The sequence below is a fragment of the Papaver somniferum genome, chromosome 3, assembly GCF_003573695.1.
Source record: "Papaver somniferum cultivar HN1 chromosome 3, ASM357369v1, whole genome shotgun sequence".
Classification (NCBI taxonomy): domain Eukaryota; kingdom Viridiplantae; phylum Streptophyta; class Magnoliopsida; order Ranunculales; family Papaveraceae; genus Papaver; species Papaver somniferum.
In genome coordinates, this window is record NC_039360.1 from 117,598,817 (window position 1) to 117,615,085 (window position 16,269).

The following is a 16,269-nucleotide window of genomic DNA, read 5'->3' on the forward strand; positions in this document are numbered from 1 at the left end:
TATAGAATTTCTGCCGAGTTTAGAAATGTGGGTTGTTGTGTGATTGAATTATTGAATTGCAGGGAAGGAGATGTGTATGGGCTTAGGAATCAACATCAACTCAAATCTGCGTTATCAGTTTCAGGTAGATAAGGTGCTTGTGAAAAGACCCGAGTGATCAATTCCTGTGAATGCAACTTCAGGTCACGTTCTGATGGGCTTTTAGGATGATTTCGAAGAGGATTTTCTACATACAAGAAGGACAGGGTTCTTGTGTTCAAATATATGAAGATTTGGTCAAGTTCTGGTACCAAGAAGGTGACCAGTTGTAGCTGTTGTCGATTGCACCATTCTCTAGCCAATGGGTGTGACGAGTAGTTGCCAAGGGCTGGGTTAGGTTTCAGTTGAGAAAAGAAGGCGGCTAAGAGATGTTCTCGACTCAACAGAAGAAGTGTTTTGTGAAGCTCAGAGGGACAACAACAGAGGGTGCGAGTTTGTGTGGGTTTTGAACAAATGTGAACCAGGGAAAAAAGTGAGTTGCAACCTGTGGGTCTGTGAGATGGGTTGTACATGGAATTCAAGTTACAGCGACTTTTGAGAGTCTTGGCCGGAAAAACAATTAGCAGGAGTTATTACAGTGAGGCCTTGCGCCGTTGGATTTGTGATGGTATGCGCTATATTTGGATTGTTTTAGAGTTTGTGTTCGATAAGGAAAGTTGGGACCTTTCCTAGTACGAAATTGCAGGTAGGTTGAAGATATAAAAAGTGATTGAAGGCTACAGAAACATCATCTCATACCCCATACCTCTCGCGACTGTTTTCATCTCAACAGAGAGGAGCTTTGCTCCTCTCCAAACCCTATCACCATCTGCATAACCACTCCATTCACATCACCTGCATCTCGCAGCATACATCCCATCTCACTTGCATACAACCATCTCCCTCATAACCACTGCATTCATCCATTATCTGCAGTTCACCCTCCATCCACCTGCACTATCCATTCCATACACTTCATACTACCACCTGCATACATCATACCACCAGTTCAACCCACGTACAGCAGCTGGAGCCAGTCATCTGTTCGCAGCAATCCATCAACACCCGTTCTATATCAAGTTACAACAGGACTTGGACTTGACAAGCGCAACAACAAAAGCAGAATACCACCTCAACAGCACCATGCAACCAGGAAGCATTCATACCTCCGTCCATACGTCAGCAACACCATTCCACTATCACCTGCTGCGGCTTGGGTTTGCTGTGTTATTTTGCCATGAACTCCAGTAGCTAAGCATCTTGATTAGGGACGATTTCGACGTCCAAACATGAATTCGAATTGATATTTAAATGCATGTTTTCTTGCGATTATCTTATTATTGTTCATTCTCTAAGGTACCAATAATATTAATGAATTATTTCTCAATCGTTTAAGCTGCAAATTTGTTGGGATGCCCACATTGATTAGATGGGGCTTAATTGGTAGTTTATAAGTCAATGGCTTCCCTCTTCTAGTCAACCAGTTTTCGAGTTGAGCTCTACCCATGGGTTCATGACAAGTTTAGGGTCGGTACCCTAACATTTGGTATCAGAGCCAACCACCATGATCCATGCCCGCTCCACGGAAGGGGTGACCTATATGCTAGATTAAAGTGTTGGGTCACCTATGTATGGGCGTAGTTGTCACCCGCATTGAATACTGATAGGGGAGTGAAGCCGCCATAAGAAAAGGGCTACCTTCGGGTCAGTGTCGATAGAGTGGGCCAATGAGGACGTTGGGACTGGAAGCGTGGTGGGATGTTTGGGATCCTAGTCCCACATTGGTTAGATGGGGCTTAATTGGTAGTTTATAAGTCAATGGGTTCCCTCTTCTAGTCAACCGGTTTTCGAGTTGAGTTCTACCCATGGGCTTATGACGAGTTTAGGGTCGGTACCCTAACATGTTAGGGTTCTAGACCTTTTGACACTGGAGAAAGCTGAGAAGATAGTCTTCACAGGAGAAATAGTTGTGAAGATAGTATTCACAAAAGAAATAGTTGTGAAGATAGTCTTCACAGGATTGTATTCTAACGAACAAAAAGAAGAGAACTGGATAAAAACTGCAAAAGAACTCAAAAACAGGGATAAAGCCCTTTGATCTGGGGCGAGCAGCCTCTGCCTTTGAGGATTAACTTAAACAAACTTCTTAATATTGATAATTGTTTTGTACAAGCTTAAACTAGAGCTATTTATAGCTTAACAGACTTGATAATCAAGCAACTAATTAAGGAAACCTGTAAAACTAGGAAACTAAATACGTAAAGAACCCATATACTAGGAGTTGGCATTGCAATAAAATTGAATGGTTGTTTGGTGATTTTATTGCTAGTTGAGACCTCTTCGACCCGTAATTGTCTGGAGATTCTTAATACAAGTAGCGCTATATGAATATTGACGATGGGATTTTGTTAAATATCCATATGTATTGAATGGAACTAGTAGATGGGTCAAGCTTTTGTATTTGTCACTAGGAGCAACCTTATCTCACGGAACTTAATGCACTTGTTTAAGTCACACCTAGAGAGCGTACTTCTAGGAAACTTGATGAGTAGAATCTGGTAGTCGAGCGCTTCCGTGTCCGGTGAACTTAGGAGATAATAACGGAATATTTGAGCGTACTAATTATTCTAGGGTTGTTAGTAATTGGTGATTGCAGAAACATAGATATATTGATAAGATTCATGTTTCGTGACTGAGAAAAATCCTTGATCATTCTCATCCTCATCGTTTGCATTTATTTGTTTTACATTATTCAGAAATTGAATTGACAACTTTAGATCAACTCTCCCTTAGGAACGAACCTGCTTGTCCGTATACTACTAGTTAGTTTAAAGAGAAGTAAGGAATTTATTTTTTGCGAGTTTGACACCTCGTCAAAACGGGCGCCGCTTCCGAGGAGCAGTCGGTAGTTTGAGTTGTTATTTAATTTTCTGTTTTTGTACATATTTTTTATTTCTTTTAGCTTTTACTAATTAATCTTTTGAGAATCTTATTTTTCAGGTACCATTAATCACTTGTTTGCGTGTGTGCACAATTGGGAACAAGAGGTAAGTCTCTAAACGAGTTGTGTGCATAATTTTTCAAGATGTATCCTTTTGGGAACAACATATATGGTTCACAAGACCATGCATACTATGGTAATGATTCTGATTTTCAATCTCACTCTTACAATAGTTTCCAACCATATGTGGGATATAATCAAAACCAATCTTTTGGTTATGATGACTATTCTACAAGACCTTGTGATTTTTCTCATACATCGCAGCAACCTTTTGGTTGTTATGTAAGTGGACAATCACAAGGATGGGGGGATAGTTATACTTCTCATACGTTCCAATCTAGTTTCTTGCAGATTAATGAATTCATGGATTTGCGACGTACATGGAACCAGATTAACTCAACTCCCAACATGCCGAGTTTCGTACCAAGTGAGACATATGATAGTTTATTTAGACCTGTTCCGGATCGTACTTATGATCTTTCACCCATTCAATGGTAAGAGCCATGGTCTAAAGAACCTATTGTGAATAGTAGCGGAAAACGTATTAACATAAATAAACTCTTTAGACAATATGAGCAGTTGGAAGAAGAGGGAGCAACGAAAGAGACTCTTCAAGCAATTTCTAGGGCCATACATATGGAGGTTAACCGTAGTGTTGATAATGGAGAAGAAGCCCAAGAAGAAGATTCTTAGGATGATGAACCCTTGGAAAATATTGATAATGAAGGTGGTACTAGTTCAACTCATGATCATAATGATCATTCTCCTATTCAAAAGGAAGAAGTTGAGTCTAGAAACACTATAATTATTGATGGTAAGACTTATGTTGTGTATGAGAGCGATGATGATTATGACTTCTTTGTGCACCGTACCCAAATTCAGAGATAACTGATACTTTGAATGAGAAGTCAATTTGTGATGAAGAACATAAGGATTACGATAATTTGCTTATGGAAGATTCTGATTTCTTTTCATGAGGAGGATTTGGTTATAGAAGAAACCAATGAATGTCTTAACAAGAATTCGAGTGAGAATGATGATACTTGTGATGTGAGAATGGAAGTGTCCGGCAGTGCCAAGGATCCCGTAATACAAGATATTTCGCAATGTTTGTCTAATCCTTTATGTGAATCTATATCTAATGATGATCCTGCCAAACTAATAGTAGTTTCTCAAAGAGTTGTTAATCCATCTTTTAGGAAAATACCTCATTTGGGGCTGGAATTATGTGCTTCTAAAGTTCTTTCTGAATTTCTTTCTTATAAGTATCCACCATATGTGGTTGAGTCTAAGACCATGCAGGTTCGCCAAGAGGAACGAATAGAAGTTCCTTCTACTTATGTTTTGTATACACTTCCGAGTGTAGAAAGAACTAAGTGTGGGGGTAACTCTCGTGGGATGATAGTTTCGTTTTTCCCATAATTTGCTAATATTCTTGTGAATCTTTTGCTATATATGCAGATTGTTTGGTGGGTGGATCCTCAAATTTTCAGATTATTGATATATGGGGAATCTATTTTGAATGTTACTCGTATGCGTCAATCAGGTGAACAATTCCAATTCTTACTTCCTTGTCTTTTTCAAGTATTCCTCTTATTCTTTTTGCAATGGTTTGAAACATTGAGGAAAATGTTTGGTTTAAGTGTGGGGGTAGGGTATAATATGAACAAAAAAATTGACGTATACAAAACTCCAATTTTTAGAGATTTTTGAACAATTTAGAATAAACACTAGTCTTTCTAAGTAGATGGCATTTTTTTTCTTGACGATGAGGTATATATTGGATGAGTTGGGATTAGATACCAACTAAATAGCTTGTTTAATATTTATCCTCTATTGTTCATAAATAGCTATGAGTTGGAGTATCAGTTTATGTAATTTGTATATAATTTGTAGAGTCTGATGCATTTAATTAAAAAATAGAAAAACAAAAAAAAAATTGCTTTATAAACTCCGAAATCTAGAAACTTGTGCCTTTAGGATGACACTACCAATATAAGTGGATGGAACCATATTGGTTACATGAGTTGAGGAACCCATTAACTAAAAAGGACGGACAGAGCTCATGTGTCAGGAATAATATGATAGTTGTTACCATATCTCGGAATGTCACCATTTCACCTTCTGTGTTTATTTTTGCAAACATTTTGTTTCTCTAAGTGATTTGGTGGGTCACTAACATCGAATTGTTATTACTGCTAGGATGAAATAGAGTGATTGGGTTACTAAAAAAAAAAGACCTGACCAATTAGACCAATCAGAGTATATATATATATATAAAAAACTGGAAAAAAAACCCGACACTTTGATAGCAATATGTGTGTGTTCTCCCTGTCTCCGTCGCCTAAACAAGCGTGGAACGCAGGATCCACGGGAATTACCATGTAATCTGCTGACAAGAAGCATGCGCTTGGATTCAAAAGATCTAATCATGTTGTCAATTCAAAAAGAGAAAAAAAAAAAGAGAAAAAAAAAAGAAAAAAAAAGTGAAAAAAGTGAAAAAAGAAAAAGAAATTATTATTATTACTGTTCAATTAATAAATCGACCGATGGTTCCCTTGTATTTGCCAGTCGAGTTGATCTATAATTAGGATTATTGACCAATGGTTCCCTTGTGTATGCCAGCTGAGTCGATATTAGACTTAAGACCGGTATCTCAATCCAATAGGATTTTTAGGTTCATCTTGGCAGTGACCTTCAGACAGATATGGGAAACACCGTTTGCTTTAGTCAACATCGCAACCATCTATCTCTATATCCATCTTTTTAATCTATTCATGTGTGATTGTGGTTTGTTAGATTCTGAGTATTGTGGTTTGTTCGGCTTTCTGAGTAGAGCTTTGTTTAATTATATATGAATTTGATTTGCATCTGGGTACTTCCTCCTGCAATCATTTTGGATTCGTTCATAGATTTTTCACAGGTAATAAGAATTTGGAGTAAAAGGTTTTGTAGGTACACCTCTTGTAAACCTTCACGAGACTATAACTCGTCCACTAGGGATACATATGGGTTTAAAGGCTTGTTATTCATGCTAAGAGTAACCGTAACCTCGACGATATGGAGTTGTTGTATTTTAGTTTTGTTTTGTTTGCTCGAGGACTAGCAAAGATTAAGTGTGGGGGAATTTGATAAGAGCCTATAATACAACATTTGATTATCAATTTCTTATGTTTTTCTTAGTTATTTCTCTTATATTTTTGTATATTACGCTTTGTTTTGTATTTTGCAGGTATATTGGAGTCATGTGACGGAAAATAAGGAAATTATGTGCTTAATCCAGTACTTTAACAATCTTAGTTGCTAATTACTCGAGCGCAACAAGGAAGCGAGGTTTTGAAGCAGCTACACACAACTTTGGTAACCAATTGCGTTCTAAAGAGGAGCACCAGACATTTACTGCTCTAGGAAGATCAATAAACAACCAACTTATTCCAGATGAAGATTGCTAAATATACCCAGATGTTCGCTAAGGGCCACCTGTGTCTCTACTGCCTAATCTACAGTCGAGATTTTATTCTCGATTCAGTTCAGTCCTAGCTCATTTCAGCTCAACCTGCGCTGCACCAAGCTCTGCCTCCGGTTGCCACAGGATTGACGAGAGATTGCCAAGGGTTATGAGATGACTTCGAATTCAAAAAGTAAGTTCAGAAAAACACAGAGAAGTGATACAGGTTGGAGGGGGTTTTAGGCAGAGTTTGTGAACCGGAAACATCTGAAAGAAAGTTGTTGCTGCCATCAGTTTGTTTGAAGTCGTGCTTTAGAATATGTATGAGTTTAGAAGAGATGGGTTGGTTTCAGATTCGAAAATGAAGACAAGAACCTAAGCTTAAGGCTGGAGAAACAGGGAGAATAGCAGTTCCTGCCATATGATTTGTGGCTTGTTTATTTATAGAATTTCTGCCGAGTTTAGAAATGTGGGTTGTTGTGTGATTGAATTATTGAATTGCAGGGAAGGAGATGTGTATGGGCTTAGGAATCAACATCAACTCAAATCTGCGTTATCAGTTTCAGGTAGATAAGGTGCTTGTGAAAAGACCCGAGTGATCAATTCCTGTGAATGCAACTTCAGGTCACGTTCTGATGGGCTTTTAGGATGATTTCGAAGAGGATTTTCTACATACAAGAAGGACAGGGTTCTTGTGTTCAAATATATGAAGATTTGGTCAAGTTCTGGTACCAAGAAGGTGACCAGTTGTAGCTGTTGTCGATTGCACCATTCTCTAGCCAATGGGTGTGACGAGTAGTTGCCAAGGGCTGGGTTAGGTTTCAGTTGAGAAAAGAAGGCGGCTAAGAGATGTTCTCGACTCAACAGAAGAAGTGTTTTGTGAAGCTCAGAGGGACAACAACAGAGGGTGCGAGTTTGTGTGGGTTTTGAACAAATGTGATCCAGGGAAAAAAGTGAGTTGCAACCTGTGGGTCTGTGAGATGGGTTGTACATGGAATTCAAGTTACAGCGACTTTTGAGAGTCTTGGCCGGAAAAACAATTAGCAGGAGTTATTACAGTGAGGCCTTGCGCCGTTGGATTTGTGATGGTATGCGCTATATTTGGATTGTTTTAGAGTTTGTGTTCGATAAGGAAAGTTGGGACCTTTCCTAGTACGAAATTGCAGGTAGGTTGAAGATATAAAAAGTGATTGAAGGCTACAGAAACATCATCTCATACCCCATACCTCTCGCGACTGTTTTCATCTCAACAGAGAGGAGCTTTGCTCCTCTCCAAACCCTATCACCATCTGCATAACCACTCCATTCACATCACCTGCATCTCACAGCATACATCCCATCTCACTTGCATACAACCATCTCCCTCATAACCACTGCATTCATCCATTATCTGCAGTTCACCCTCCATCCACCTGCACTATCCATTCCATACACTTCATACTACCACCTGCATACATCATACCACCAGTTCAACCCACGTACAGCAGCTGGAGCCAGTCATCTGTTCACAGCAATCCATCAACACCCGTTCTATATCAAGTTACAACAGGACTTGGACTTGACAAGCACAACAACAAAAGCAGAATACCACCTCAACAGCACCAAGCAACCAGGAAGCATTCATACCTCCGTCCATACGTCACCAGCACCATTCCACTATCACCTGCTGCGGCTTGGGTTTGCTAATTTGGTTTCAAACTTGTAGTTTCTGATTGCTGTGTTATTTTGCCATGAACTCCAGTAGCTAAGCATCTTGATTAGGGACGATTTCGACGTCCAGACATGAATTCGAACTGATATTTAAATGCCTGTTTTCTTGCGATTATCTTATTATTGTTCATTCTCTACGGTACCAATAATGTTAATGAATTATTTCTCAATCGTTTAAGCTGCAAATTGAATGGTTGTTTGGTGATTTTATTGCTAGTTGAGACCTCTTCGACCCGTAATTGTCTAGAGCTTATCAATACAAGTAGCGATATATGAATATTGATGATGGGATTTTGTTAAATATCCATATGTATTGAATGGCACTAGTAGATGGGTCAAGCTTTTGTATTTGTCACTAGGAGCAACCTTATCTCACGGAACTTAATGCACTTGTTTAAGTCACACCTAGAGAGCGTACTTCTAGGAAACTTGATGAGTAGAGTCCGGTAGTCGAGCGCTTCCGTGTCCGGTGAACTTAGGAGATAATAACGGAATAGTTGAGCGTACTAATTATTCTAGGGTTGTTAGTAATTGGTAATTGCAGAAACATAGCTATATTGATAAATTCATGCTTCGTGACTGAGAAAAAATCCTTGATCATTCTCATCCTCATCGTTTGCATTTATTTGTTTTACATTATTCAGAAGTAAGGAATTTATTTTTTGCAAGTTCGACACCTCGTCAACATCGTGCGGTCGTGATGGCTTACGGGCTCAACATTTAGTGGATGTGTTGAGTGGGGCAGCATCAGCTGTAGCGGATTATTTACTCTATTCGATTTCAGGGTTTTCAATCTTTGGTTGGCCGGTAAATGACCTGAGACGTAGGCGAGTTCATTGCTAGTGCGTTCTTGACTCCGTTACTCAAGCCTGGGGGTGGTCTTAGGCCCATTGCAGTTGGCACGGTTTGCGCAGATTGGTTTCTAAAATGGCTGCTTTTTCGGTAGGTAAGGAAATGACTTCTTATTTGGGCGACTACCAATTCGGGGTTGGAGTGCCTGTTGGGGGTGAAAGCATTTTACATGCTGTAAATCGCTTATTGGAGTTGAAAGGTCACTCAGAAAAATGTCAATGTTACTCATCGACGTTTCTAATGCTTTTAACATGGTGAGAAGATCTCAGCTCATCAAGGAGGTTCGTCTTCATTGACCAGGTATTTCTCGCTGGATAGAGTTTTGTTGCTCGCGGCCTGCTAAACTTTATTATGACCAATATACTTTGTCTTCTGCACTTGGTGTCCAACAAGGTGACTCTCTCGGTTCCTTGTTGTTTGCGTTGAAACTTCACCCATTAGTGAAGACTATTGCTTCTCGCTGCAAACTTGATTTGCACGCCTGGTATCTTGATGATGGTACAATTGTTGGTGATACACTAGAGGTAGCTAAGGCCTTGAGCATAATAGAAACCGAAGGACCAAGCAGGGGCTTACACCTGAACGTAAAGAAAATGGAGGTCTTTTGGCCTTCTATTGATCCCAGAAGCACAACTGATGGTGTTTTTCCTCCAGATATTGGTAGACCTTCTAATGGTGTCAAACTTTTGGGTGGACCTGTGAGTTTGGATTTGGACTTTATTAGTGATATGATGTTGAGCAGGGTGCACAAGATTGTTCAACTAATGACCACAATCAAAAAACTCAAGGATCCTCAAAGTGAGATGCTGTTACTTCGCAATTGCACCGGTGTGTCTAGATTATATTTTGCTATGCATACTACCAATCCTGCAGCCTTGCAACCAGTCGCTGATCTTTTCGATGATCATTTGCTTAAGTATTTGAGACTCCTAATCACTGGTGATGGTGGGGGTTTTGGTCCTTTACAGCAGAGATTAGCTACCTTGCCTATCAAAGATGGTGGACTTGGCATTTATACCATGGCTGACACCCGTAGCTACTGCTATCTCGCCTCTCAGAGCCAGACCGTTTCGGTGCAAAAGGTGATCCTTGGTAATTTATTTTCAACAGATAAAGGCTCTGCTTATCAGTTGGCTCTTCAGAATTTTATTCAGGTATGTGGACTACCTTCTACTTACTGTGTCGATGATACTGCCCCCCCTTCCATGCACTCCCTGGCAGTCACTTATTTTGATGCAGTTAAGAAGCAAATCCCAAACCAATTTTTTATGTCTGCAAGAGACTCTATTTTGTGGCATTGTAATCGTGTCAAGCATGCACAAGACTATTTATTAGTTGTACCTAAAACTGGTATTAATCAATGCCTCGGATCAAGACAATTTAGAGTTGTGCTTTGCTATCGACTTGGTATACCACTGTTTGTTGAGAATAGTTTATGCTCAAGTTGTAACAGATCTATGGACATCTTTGGTGATCACGCACTTCAATGTGCTAAAGATGTTGGAATTAAGTTTCGACATGATCTTGTTCGGGATATTATTGCTAACATCTGCTACAAAGCTGGTGTGCCTACGCGCAAGAAAGTTTCTCTTGGTTTTCTAACAGATGACGACCTGGATTTGAGGCCTGTGGATATCCTTGTTCTCAACTGGGAGAATGGGCAAGACGTTTGTATGGATGTCACAGGTGTTTCGCGCTTCACTAGTGAAGGTGTCCGTTATTTCGTCCCAGGAAAAGCTATCGCTAGTGCTGTTTCACGAAAACGTACTAAATACTTGGATAAGTGTGTTTCACATGCATATGGTCTGGGTGTCCTAGCTTTTTCTACTTTGGATGAGCTTGGGGAAGATACTTTGTGTTTTTTCAAGCGTCTGAGGAATTGTTTAGTTAGCAACGACGCTAGTAGTGACTTGGGTAGTTTTATTTTTCATAGATTAGGCATTTCTATTCAGAAAGGAGTTGGAGCCGAACTTGTGGCTAGGCTACCAACCAAAAGCTTTGTATGATATTCTATGAAAGAACGAAAATGTAAAATAAAAAATATTTAAAATTTAAAAAGTAAGTTAATTTTTTAAAAATCTTTTAGAATCTTTTAGTTTAGCAAATTTTCTTTTGTTTTTAAGACTATACGTATCTAAGCTTTGATTATGTAGGAGTTGTTTTAATATAAGAAAAATGGTTGTGGTATGATTATTCCTGCGCATTACAGTTCGCTTCAATAAGTACGCACGAAATATCGAAATATGACATGAGTGTTCGAAACATGCCATACATAGTGCAAAGGAAAATAATCGCTCATTACATGGCCAATTACATCTAGATGTACATATAATGATTTTAAGCATGATAATTAATTATGTTATCGTTGTTTTTAGATTGTGTTATCCTCTTACAAACTTTTATATTCACTGTACATTTAACTTTTAATACATAGCATTCTCTATTCCACCAATATAAATAAGTAGCCTGAACCGACATAAAATCTCTAGGATTAACAAAATATATTAACCCATTGATTGCATACAAATGAACTGTAATCACCGGGACGAAATGTTCATAATTTTCCTAATTATCTTATGACAATTTCTCAGATAAGCATAGATAAGATAGTTTTTCATGCTTTTTATACTTTTTTTTTGAAATAAAACTACTACGTATTTATTAGAATCGCGTTACACATAATATTGGTTCGGTCTTAACCAGTGCCGTTACGACACGGGCTATTTCTAGTTTTTGGATAAACGATATGAAATTCAATTTCTAGGTTCAAAAATATTTTCAATTCTTGTCAAACGTAGATTAAGAGGTTTAGCATTGATGTGGTGTGATTCCAAAAGTGATTGTAGTTGAAGTGGTAAAACGGATTCGTATCAGACTTGTGAAGAAAACAATTTTTATAGATTTAAATTAAACAGGCAACTAAATAAAATAATTCAAAGTTTTGGAGAAAAATACCAAGACTAGGATTCCACCATTGACCAAATAAATAGTAAACTCTAAATAATATTCATGCAATTTTATCTTTAAAAATAATTCTAATATTTGCCTCAAATATATTCTTGAAGTAATAGTTGTAATCAAAGAGTATAAAACATCAAAAGTATTTAAAACCCAGCATGCTTCATCAAATTAATTCACAACTATTCAATAAGAACTAATATTTCAATTCAATCCCATCCAAATAATCAATAATAATATTGCAAATAAATAGTAAAATTAGAATTATACCAATTAATGTGGAACAATGGCTTCCTCCGTCGCATGGGTTTAGCTCCTCATCCCAAAAACATAATCATAAGATGTATCCATGGCTTAATAATGTGTTTTTATTGATGAAAATGGTGTAAAAAGAAGTTTGCAACGCTGTATAAATGTTACAGCGTCACTGTTACAAAGTTGAAAAGGCTGAAAATAAACGATACAAGCCTCTGCTGTTGTAAAACAACGACAGTTGGGTGTTGAAATTAAGACTGCTGAAGAACGACGGACTCTGCGAGTCTGTTCTTCGTGTTCTTCAGGTTCTTCAATGGCAGCAGCAGCAGCAGCACCAATTCTCTGTAACTTCTTTGTTTCGGTTCTCCTGGACTCCAAACTTTTTCCTAAACTTTTCTAACCCTTTCTATGACGTAAACCCACTCTTATATAGCCCTCAAATCCCCCCCAAAAATCTCTACTGAATCCGACTTTTTCTTTTCTTTTTCTTCTCTGTGCTGTTGAGAAAATATCTCTCTCTGATCTCCCTGTACGCGTTTATGAGCTATTCTATTGCCCCAAAACTCTCCCGAGACTTGAACAGGACCAAGTAGAGTTTTCTTTAGCGTAAAACTCTCCCAGAATCTCCTCAAAAAATCTTTGAAACGTAAACAGAACCATACGTGTCCTATTTGGACTCTGATTTCTTCTCCCGGCTATTCCAGCCCAATGTGATCGATCAAAACACATGTACCAGATCTGTTTAGTCCATTCACATCCAGCCCAACTGATTTTGGGGGTTGAATATCTTTAGAAACCGTCCATTAATCGAATCCAACTCTGCCAGTAAACATGCATGAAGTTTCCCGCCAAAACATTAATTTGAAAACGTGAAGAAATGTGATCTCCCCCTATCCAGTTCTGGTGTCCCTTTAGCAGCTGCCTGGAAATGGGTCACCCCTTAGTAATTAGGTTACCCCTTATCCAAAATCAAGGGTCTGTATAGCAAGTGTCCTCTGGGGCATTTTCCGTACTTTTTTCGGGGTTCCTCCGGGGTATTTCTGGGATACTTCTGGTACACTTCTGAGGCGCTTCCGGTACGTTATCAACGGAGGTCCAAATGCCACATTTTTAGCCAAATTCGCCGCAAGAGATTATTTTCCAAAAACACCTACAAATACATAAAATAACCAAATAAGTACAATATCGAGTACTAACAATATATACAAATGAGCTATATGAAATTCAATTTCTAGGTTCAAAAATATTTTGAATTCTTGTCAAACGTAGATTAAGAGGTTTAGCATTGATGCTTCCACAAATTTGTTGGGGAAACATGGTTACACCTTACATGTAGCTTGGTGAAACTTTGTATTTGGCACTTTGCTTAACATCAACTAATACAAAACTATGGTATGTTAAATTTATCTTATGCTTGACCAACTGCAATGTATATCCTAACTAGGGCTTACCCGTGCCGTAATGGTACACGCATGCATTATTTTTCGGTAATGTACAAATTGTTGTTGTTTTGATGTAAGAATGTGTATTTTATTTGTAATTTCATTGTGGTTGAAAACTTTATTTTTTGAATTATTCTTATTTCTAATCATAAATGAGTTATGTATTTATTATATCCAACTTAGTATAGCACTTTGGATGTAATTTTCATAACATAATATACTCAATTATCGTATAAATGAATTAGCATTAATTTTAAATCAGCGCTCTTGACTTCGTAAATATATTCATGGTATTTGTTTATTCAACTTAAAACTCGTACTTAATTTTGAGATTTATGTTCACAGACTTATCAAACGAGTGAACCAATATTAGAAAAACATAGAATAAGAGGTGTTTTAGATCATCCTTGTTTTTGCTTCGCCTACCAATGAGATCTACTATTAGGTTCTTTCCATAGCTCCCAAATTACTTCATACGGAACCGTTGGACCAATAGTTTCACGTCTTGGAAATTAATATATCTCCGGAAAAAATCATAGAAAATGTATTCTACTTTCGTCGAACACCAAAATCATAGATTTGATAGTACCTGGACTCCCCTATGATGGAACATGGATAAATTGAGCATGCTATAAATAAACCATCTTTGACAATGCGCAGTAAAAAAAACATGTGATGTATTGACTCCCTATCTAAAGTACAAGTGTTGTCTCGAGTTGTATTGAATATATTTGTGTTGATCTTGACAACTATTCCATTGTTTATCACTCTCCAGATGAACATGTGAACCTTTGGGATAATATTAGTGAAACTCCAAAAAAAAAATCCATGGAAATTCACTAAACTGAGATTAGACAGAAATGTTGTTTGATAGCAACTGGTAACAAGGTTTCGAAGAGAATTTACCTGAAGGAGTGCACTTCCACATCAAAATATCTTATCCTTTATTGTCATTAGTCAGATATATTGATTGAATATCTTGATAGACAATTATAGGAAAAATTTGTTTCAGAATTTTTACATTTTAAGTATTTTTTATACTGTCAATTAAATCACTTACCCTCTGATAGTCACTTGGAACATCTGGTGGCTTATCAATAAGATGTTGTACCTGACCTAGAATTCACGGGTTTTCTTATATAAGCACACTTCTTCCATTAAACGCTTGCCAAAAGGTATTATTCGCAATGATAAGTCTTTCTAAAAGACTTATCCATACTGCAGAGCTCTTTTCAGCAGGTTCGACTGTCCAGAAAGACTTATCTCTTATGTATTTTGATGACATAAGTTGGACCTGTTTTGCATCTCTGCTTTCCGAAAATTTCCACGCCATCTTGCATATAAGAGACATAAATCTCCATGCCTTCAATCTATTAGAGATAATTTTTGTTAAGTACAAGACATTACACAGAGAAATTGGCCTAAAATCAGTTGGCTTAGATGAGCTCTTGATCTTAGGAACTAGGGTTATGTTGGTATGATTCAAAAGATTTAGAAAGCATGCATACTGAAAGATACTTATAATTGAATTAACCACATCAATGCAAATTGTGGACCAATATTTTTTTATAAAATATAGGAGAATACCCATCTCGTCCCGAGGCTATATAAGATCCAATTTTCACAAGAACTGCCCATATTTCCTTTTGAGCCGGAATTGTAGATAGATCATCATTATCCACATTAACAGTAAGGTCGTAACCATGGAGAGACAATCAGGAGTTGCAGAATGTATCGGTTGGTGAAACAAATCTTTGAAGTATTCTACCAATTATATGGATATTTCATTATGGCCAGAAGTCCAATAATTATCTTCATTTTGTATATGATATATTGTGTTCTTCCTTCTTCTATGTTGAACCGAGAGATGAAAGTGGCGAGTATTTCCGTCTCCGTCTTTAGCCCATAACTGTTGTTATGTTACTTTTATAACCAAATACTCATTCAGTTAAGTAGTAATCAATTTTTCTTGTCTGCTAGTAGAAGCAGGAGGTCTCCAAGACTGCACTCTTAGAAGTTTATTCTTCAGAGTAGCAATCTTGTGTTTCACGCAACTAATTCTTCTATGACTCCAATAAGATATAAGAAGGAAGCTAACTTTCGCAATTTGGATTAAATATCTTCTTGTTCTTCCTGAGACATTTTTTGACTTTGTCTAAGAATTGTGGATGTGAAATCCAGAAAGCTTCAAATTTGTAGTCAGTTGGAACTCTTTGAACATTTCTATTAGAATTTAGCAGAATAGGAGCGTGATCACTTGCCATCCTAGGAAGGTGTAAAACAACAACGTTGTGATTTGCAATGCACCAATTCTGGGTTAGCCAAATCACGATTAATACGTTGTCGAATTAAACCTTCAATATTTATTCCATTACTCCACGTATAAGCCGTGCCTTACAGAGAGAATGGCTTATTGACATTCCCCTCCTCCCCCCTTACAGTTCAAAGAGTCGTCAACATTCACCTTCTCCAAGATAACCAGCCAGATAAAATAATATAGCCTTTCATCAAATCGGGAAAATACACTACGACATCCGGATACAAATGCCTTATCGACACTTCAGATCAATTGCAACATCACCCCC